Here is an 8,615-nt window from a genome sequence, read left to right as displayed (position 1 = left end):
CACGGTTCTGAGAGTATCGAATCCTCACAAGTAAATAACAAGACAAGGCGATAGATACTATCGTATTTGGTGTAAATAAAACACCCTTTATGAACATTTTCCTTGCAGATTATTTTCAACTTGTCTTCGTAGATTTACAAAGTGGGAAAAGGCCATTCTGCCTGTGTGCGTCGCGGCTAATCAGAGAACCATCTATTCCAGTCGCAGTTTCCAACTTTGGCCCAAAGTCTCGTGTGTTCTAATGTTCCCAGGGCAAATGTCAATGACTTTATCCTGTGTTCTTAAATGTCACAATAATGGGGCAGATGTCTGACACTTGCACAACGACTTGTAACTCTTTGGACCAACTCATGCTCATTTTCACCCACAAAGGGAGACACACAGAAAGATACCCCCAAAACGACAGAGGTCTCCGTTGTGGTGAGCTGGAGTTTGAAATGGACAATAGGACAAATGCAAGCTCCCAATGTGGATGCATAGAAGCGACGTCCCCGCAGGACTTCACATGGGACAGCATTAAAGTCAGACACTCCCCTCGAGCCAGGTTGGATTCGAACCTACAACCTTCTGATCCGAAGTCAGACACGTTATCCATTACGCCACTGGCCCAAGAAACACACTCACCACTGGCAGAATGTCGATACGTAATGCCATGGACTTTCACGGAATCAGAATTAAAAAGGTGAACAAGCAGCGAAGATAATCACCAACACTGCTTCACTTCGAAGTTTCCAATTTGTGAAGCAGTGCCTTTCACTGGCAAAGGAGTAACATTTGTCCTCAGCTGCCTGCTTCAGGGTCGCCTCCTTCTCTGCTGGAAGTGTCCATCGTTTTATTCACAGTCCCGACGCGATTTCATGATCCACTCCAGTGAAAACGTGTCATGGTGTCGTCCAAGCAAGACCCTGCCGGAACTCAGCGAGAGACATCTGGTCATTTCGAGCTCAGGATGTGGAATTAGACGAGCTGCGTGACACCTTTTATTGGCGCCGCCACTTCACTGCAAATTAGCGGCTCAAAACGAGCCATTGTTAGCATCAGCTTGATTTGTACCTTCCTGCAGTACACTTGCTAAACAACATCAGATAGATCCCATCCGGCCCAGCTGACTTATCTATTTTGACACTCTGCAGTAATTCTAATATCTCTTCCTTGTGAACCTCAATCTCTTCTAGTCTAGACGCAAGTATCTCTGTATCTTCCTCGCCAACATTTTCATTATCTATGGCGAAATCTGTCGAAAAATATTTATTTAGTGCTTCCTCCACCTCCACTGACTCCACACACGACTTCCCACTATTATCCTTGATTATCCCAAATTTTACTCTCGTCATTCTTTTATTCCTCACATACCTATGGAAAACCTTAGCGTTAACCCTGATCCTATCTGCATCAGCTTCTCATGTCTCCTCCTGGCTCTTCTCAGCTCTCTTTTTGGGTCTTTCCTGATATCGTTGGAACCCTCGAGCGCTCTAACTGAGTTTTCACGTTTTGTCCTAACATAAGACTTCTTGTTCTTCTTGACCAGGGATTCCACTTCCTTAGTAAACGACGGCTCACGCGTTCTATATCTTCCTCCCTGCCTGACAGGTACATACTTATCTAGGACACACAGGAGCTTTTCCTTGAATACGCTCCACATTTTTAATGTGCTCACCCCCTAGAGTTTCCTACCCCACTCTGCACTTCCTAAATCTTTCCTCATTGCATCGTGATTTCCCTTCCACCAGCTGAAACTCTTGCTCCGTGGAGTACACCTATCCCTTTCCATCACGAATGTAAACCTGAGAGAATTGTGATCGCTGTCTCCAAAGTGCTCACCTACTTCCAAATCTAAAACCTGGCCAGGCTCGTTACCCAGTACTAAATCCAAAGTGGCTTCTTCCCTTGAAGGCATGTCTACATACTGTGTCAGGAAGCCCTCTCGCACACACTGGACAAAAACTGACCCATCTATTGTACTCGTGCTGTAGTGATCTCAGTCAATATTTGGATATTGTCTTGAGTGTTCCAGAGTTTTTCATTGTCCCACAGTCCAGATGAAGTTTGTAATCCTCAGGTACGAGAGCGAGAATTCTTTCAATATCTTAGATCAGTTCCTGTGCCGAGAACATCAGAGTCAATGTCCCTTCCTCTACTCGGACTGACAATTTACAGTTCTTCAATCTCCTATGATTCCATTTCTCAAAGAGTTTCTCAAGATTTCAAAGCTGGAGCCTAAATTATATGGTTTGCTTCCTAAACATTTTTCCAACTGCCAACTGACAATATTTTCACAGTATATCTTCACAATCCTCTGGCTTGCACCATGTGCAGGGATGAGAAGTCCCGTTTGGTGGAGAGAGTTCCTAGGCTGGTGAGTTTCACTTTGGAACAAAGATGGTTAAGTGGCAATTTCCTGCGCTTGTTTGTAATGATGGGAGAGGGAACGGTGGGGAATGAGCACTCTGACGAGCAGGCGGAAGTGTTGCCAATGACCAGAGTCAGAGAACAGAGGACAAGGGATGAAAGGAATCTAATGAAAAGCAGCACTTCTGCTCAGGGCGTTCAATAACAACTGCAGAAACCCGATGTGTCGAGCAGTGGATCTGGAAAGAGAAACAGAGATAATGTTTTAAACGTGGAGCATTTCTGATGAAGAACTCGAGTTTCGCGAGCCTAATCAAATTCAAGGCCCGGTTTGAGAAGCAGGCCTTCTGAACTTTGAATTGTTCCAGCAAGAAAGCACTCATAACAGAGTCAGCAGGATTCGAACCTATTTTGGGAAACCCCAATGGATTTCTGATCCAACGCCTTAACCACTCGGCCATGACTACAGACCGCACAGCGTTGTTGAGCATTGACCAAATCAGCCGAGGTAATCAAGGGAGCTATTTGATTTGAGTATTCTTGGAGATGAAACAAACAAAGTTTAATGACATATTCATTTCTTTTTCTGGCAAAGGAACCGATCTTTCCAGATGCTCACAATGACAGAGATTTTTCCCAATTAAGGAGGCAAATAAGTCCCATCTCACGCTGACACCATCGTGAGCGCTGCTGTTTCACAATGCCACAGAGTCAGGGTCAATTCCCGCCTCAAGCAACTTAATGTGTGGAGTTTGCACGTTCTCCCTGTGGCTGCGTGCGCTTGCTCTGGTTTTGTCCCACGGTCCAAAAATGTACCGGTTAGTTGAAATGGCCGTGTTAAACTGACGGGGTTAAAGGAGAGGAATGCATTTGGGCTCGGGCGGGTCGGTGTGGAGTTGCTGGGCCGAAGGACCTGTTTGCACATTGTAAGTATTCTAATCTACAGTAATCAATGACCAAGGTACGGCGCACGTTGTTCGATGGGGCATATATAACTATTCAATTGTTTTTCTTCAAAGTTTCTTTCCAATTCAATCGGGAGAGGAAGAAGGGAAATGAATGTCTCCCATAATTCTTGCCTTCTTTTATCATTCACAGGCGGTATTTTTTCCTGTACTTTTTTTTACACTGTGGGTACTGTTAGTGTCCTTATAAGCCACAGCGGCTGGTTTCCTCTTTCCTCAATGTTCCTCATCTCTACCCAAACACACTTTCCATCCTTATCTCCTGAATCAAAGTAATCTCTAACCATTGCATAATTGCCACGGAAACTGGGCTTTTCACACGCCTGTGTATGTCATTTCCCAATATTAATTGATCGTTTACTGTGTTGCAATTGCGCACGAGAAGAGGAAAATAAAATAGAGGCCGGTGGTCCTAGGTTTCAAACACACGTAATTGCAGCTAAAACGCAGGTTACTGCACACAATGCGATCACGGAAGCATGCACCGAACCGTCAGGAAGCACACAATCAGTACAATGATGGATGTCATGTCAGGAACAGGACCAGAAACACAACAGAAATACATCTCTTAGGTACTATTTTGGACGTATTTTTCAATGATCTATCGTGTTTTACATATGTTCCATTGGGAGTTACCTCACACAAGGAAGTAAGCAGTGCTGCAGATAGTCATATAATCCGAGTTCCAAGTCCCGGAGTCAGAGACACTCAGTGCCCTGTGTGTACCTACAAGGAACAGCTATGCATGGGGTTTACAGGGTAACTGAATTGCATGAATGCAGCTCGATCGTCGTCTGTCTGCTTCTCTGCTGTAGTTTTCTGTGCAGTCCCTGCGTGTAATCTTGTCAACTACGTATGTCCGGCACAAGATGGGCATTGGTCACTTGTCTCTGAGAGAGGTTGTTGGTTTGTGTGTTGTCATAATTCCGAGTGTAAGGGGGAATCTGGCTGTCAGTTCCCAGAAACTTACTTGAATAAATGGAAGCATGCTTTTTAACTTGCCGCGTGGCATGTACTCGTTGCAAAGTTCGTGCACTGCGAATCACGTTTCGGGACTATCCAATTTTGGCAAAGAATTTGTGTGGCATTCACGAGTTGCCACGACCAGCTATCCCTAGTAGCAATACGGACAAATGGCAAGAACTACAAATTCGATTAGAGCAGCACAAGTTTAATCTGATAGGGCAAACAGAAGGCAGCCAGAAGATTTCTGGGTGTACGGCAATCACCCAAGGTACCTTTTCATATGAAAGTCTGTGCATCAGTAGAATCTGGGACCCAAGTAGTCAATGTTGGTTATTCATATTCCAGACAACTTGCGTTGTTCCCCGTTTACTGTGAAAGTGAATAGACACAGTTATTTCACCGTTATTTCGAAAGAAGATCCTGCATTGAATCTGTTCGCCGTTCTTTGATGCTGTGGCGAAAAGGTGGGCAATCGCGATGTGAAACGTTGCTATACTTTCATTTCCTTCATTACTGTCTTGGTGAGGGAGAAAGGTGATTTGCTCTCTCGATCAGAATGGGGCACCGGCGCATTGATGGCCTAATTTAGTCACGGATATACTTGGAAATGTTCACATTTAATGGTTCGTTGTTGTGTTTTGTTTTATGATACTTGAGCACTTTCTGGGGCTTGGCAATACACTAAATCTCCAGTAGGTTTGGAATTGCCTCGCTGTTATTTGTGCGAGCAGTTCATGTCAGAGACGACTCACAATGCCTCACAGACAGCACTTAAGCTTCAGTGTGTCTGATCATGGTTCTGCCTTTTCAGTTTTGATTCTGGTCCACGATAAGAGCTGTCAGTTTTTGGATTCGCTGGAGAGCAAATTTGGTAATGCGATATGTGAGGTATTTTTCTTCAGCCAAAATCTTTGATGGCAAACTTGGGAAAGTGTCAAGAAGAATGGTCATTGGCAGCAAATATCCGGAAGACCTTCATCTCTGGATCGGCTGGGCTCATCCACCCTCCAAACAAAATAACCAAACTCGCTGGCTGAGTAACAAACATCATGCGTTTTTTTTTGCAAATGGTGTATTCAAACTGTTGCCAGTGGCTGGAGCATCTCAGACTTGTCGAGCATGGAAACAAATCCCGCTATCCAACTTGCCCTTGCTGAATAGATAACCGAAATTAATCCATACATTTCTGCCAATATTTGTGCCTTATCTCTCCGAGGTCTTCCTGTCTATGCATCAATTCAGATGTCTTTGAAATGTTGTGAGTGCACCAGACTGCCACTAAATGTGACAATTCATTCCACACACACAAAACTTCTGTGTGAAAATAATGTGTCCCTCACATCCCTTTTAAATTTTTCCTCTCTCACATTAAACGTTTGCTATGTAGATTTGAACTCGCGTGTCTTGTGAAGCAGTGCTCCCTGACTATTTACTCTGTCTGTCTTCCTCATGATTTTATAAGATTCTGTGAGGCCATATCTAAGCACTGAAGCTCCTGGGAATCTGACGAAGCCTATTAAGTTTCGTTCTCATGTCCAAGCAGTGCAAACCTTGCAAATCCTTGTAAAGGTTTTCTAAACTTACACTTGCAAGAAGTGTGTCCAGCTGCAGCACTTGTTTAATCGCGTGGCCACTCTGGAGCTGTGGGTGGACTCACTGTGAAGTGTCAGCAATTCTGGAGAGTTATGTTGCCTCCCAGGTGCTCAGGCCAGGGATGTCGCCCATCGGCTGAAGAGCATTCGAAAAGGGGATCGTGAACAGCCAGTTGTCTTGGTGCATACAGGCACCAACGAAAAAAAACGAGATGAGGACGTGCAGGGAGAATTCAAGGAGCTAGGAGAGAAATTAAAGAGGAGGACATCAAAGGTCGTAATCTCGGAATTACTGCCGGTGCCATGTGACTGCCAGCGCAGAAATGATTTAAAAAATGGAACGGTGAACACGTGAGTTGAGGAATGGTGCTGCAGGACGGGTTTCAGATTTGTTGGATTTTGTGACCAGTTCTGGGGAATGTGGGACTATAAGAAAACTGACGATCTACATCTGAACCAGACAGGAACGTATGTCCTTTCGGGAGTTTTTGCTACTGCTATTGGGGAGCTTTTATACTAATGTGTCAGGGGGCTGGGAACCACAAGATTAAACAGGTCGGTAGTGAGGTGGAAACTGGAAACGCTAAGAATCTGGAAGCTAGCATTAAAATGGGAAGAGTAGGCAGAGAGCAGATGAATGCAAAAGAACTGGTGGCCTGAAATGCATCTACTTTAATGCGTGGAGTATAGACAGATGAATTTAGGGCTTAGATTGGTGCCTGGGAATATGACGTTATTGCGATTACAGAGATTTAGTTGATGGAAGGGCATGGTTGGCAACCAAATGTTCTAGGATATCGACACTTCAGACGGGACAGGGAGGGAAGTAAAAGGGGAAGGAGTTGCATTGCTGGTCAGGGATGATATCATGGCTGTGCGAAAGGAGGACACCATGTAGGGCTTGGGTCGTGAGATGGAGCAGTGAAATAAGAAGGGTGAGGTTAGATTTTGGGGGCTGTATTACAGTGAGCGTGAGGTGTAAGAAAAAATAGTTAAACAGATCATGGAAAGACGTAAGGCAATAATTTAGTGTTGATTGGAGATTTCCGTTTTCCCAACATTGATCCGGATACTCTTAGCGTCAGAGGTCTGGATGGGATACCATTTGTAAGAAGCCTCCAGGTGAGTTTTCTGGAGCGGTATATCAATAGTCCGACGAGGGAATATGTCATATTGGAACTGATATTGGGAATAAACCAGGGCTGGCGATAGCAGTTGCCGTGGGTGATTTCTTTGGGAAGTGTCCAATATTCTGTAAGCGTTAGAATACTCATTGACAAAGATGAGAGTTGTCCTGAGGAAAGAGTACTAAACTGGGCCAAAGCTAATTATATCAAAATTATGCAGGAGGTCGGAAATGTGGATTGGACACAGCTATTTGTAGGAAAGTCCACAGTTCATATGTGTCAGGCTTTCAAAGCTAGTTTAAATATAGTGCAGGATAGGCATGTGCCGCTGAAGGCAAAGGATTTGAAAGGCAATATTCGTGAACTGTTGATGACAGGACAATTGTACGACTCGCCAAGAGGAAAAGGGAAGCATACATAACGCTTCGGCAGCTAACAACATAATGGTCCCTGGAGGAACATGAGAAGAGTAGGACAAGTATTAAACGAGGATTCAAGGGGGTTAAAAGGGGTCATGAAACAACTTCACGCTAGCACAATTAAGGAGAATCCTAAAGCCTTTTATTCATATATAAAAAGCAAGCGGGTAACCAGAGAAAGGATTGGTCCACTAAAGGAAAATTAAGGAAGGCTGTATGTCGAATCTGAGAGAGTTAATATGGTTCTGAATGATTATTTTGCATCAGTGCTCACTGAGGAGAGGAACATGATGAATGTTGAGTCTAGAGTAAGACATTTGATTAGTCTGGATCATGTTGACAAACGTAGGGAAGCTGTGTTGTGCAGGCTAGGAGTAATTAATGTGGACAAATCCCAGGAACGGATGGGATCTATTCCTGGTTCCTGAGTGATGTGAGAGAGGAAATAGCTGGGGCCCTGACAGATATCTTCGCGGCTTCCTTCAGCACAGGTAAGGTTCTGGCCGACTGGAACGTTGCTCATATTGTCCCCTGTACAGGAAGGGTAGTAGGGATATTCCAGATAACTACAGAACAATGGGCCTAACATCAGTGTTGGGAAAGTTGCTGGAGAAGGTACTGAGGCATAGGATCTATTCATATTTAGAAAATAATGTGCATATCAGTGAGAGGCATAGAGTTTTTCTGGGAAGTGCCCAAGTTGATAGATGAAGGAAAGGCTGTTGATGTCATTTACATCCACTTCAGTAAGGAGTTAGATAAGGCTCCCCATGGTAACCAAATACAGAACGTAAAGTAACATGGTGTGCAGGGTGTTGTAGACAGGTGGATAAAGAACTAGTTGAGCAACGGGAGACAGAGAGTGGCAGTAGAATGGAGTTTCTGGAAATGGAGAAAGATGACCAGTAGTGCTCCACAGGAGTCAGTGTTGTAGCCACTGTTGTTTGTGATATACTTAAATGATCTGGAAGAGAGCACTGTTGCAATGATCAGAAAGTTTGCAGATGACACGAAGATTTCTGGACGAGCAGAAATAATAAGAGACTGTTGAAGAATACAGGAGGATATAGATATACTGGAAAGTTGGGCGGAGAAGTGGCAGCTGGAGTTCAAAACAGATAAATGTGAGGTGACGCATTTCTAGATGGGGTTATACGTCTAATTCTAGATGTGGGTTATACAATGAACAGAAGAGGT

General features: G+C 44.2%; 1 non-coding gene across 1 annotated transcript; it reads right to left on the bottom strand.

Annotated features, from left to right (window-relative positions):
- Window positions 1–536: 536 nt before the first annotated feature.
- trnar-ucg (transfer RNA arginine (anticodon UCG)) lies at window positions 537–609 on the bottom strand. The gene has a single exon. It is a non-coding gene; the product is annotated as a tRNA-Arg (tRNA).
- Between the last annotated feature and the right edge of the window lie 8,006 nt (window positions 610–8,615).

This window comes from Chiloscyllium punctatum, chromosome 28 (assembly GCF_047496795.1).
Source record: "Chiloscyllium punctatum isolate Juve2018m chromosome 28, sChiPun1.3, whole genome shotgun sequence".
NCBI classification, from domain to species: domain Eukaryota; kingdom Metazoa; phylum Chordata; class Chondrichthyes; order Orectolobiformes; family Hemiscylliidae; genus Chiloscyllium; species Chiloscyllium punctatum.
Note: the sequence above shows the minus strand (reverse complement) of the source record. Positions and strands in the feature narration are given on the sequence as shown.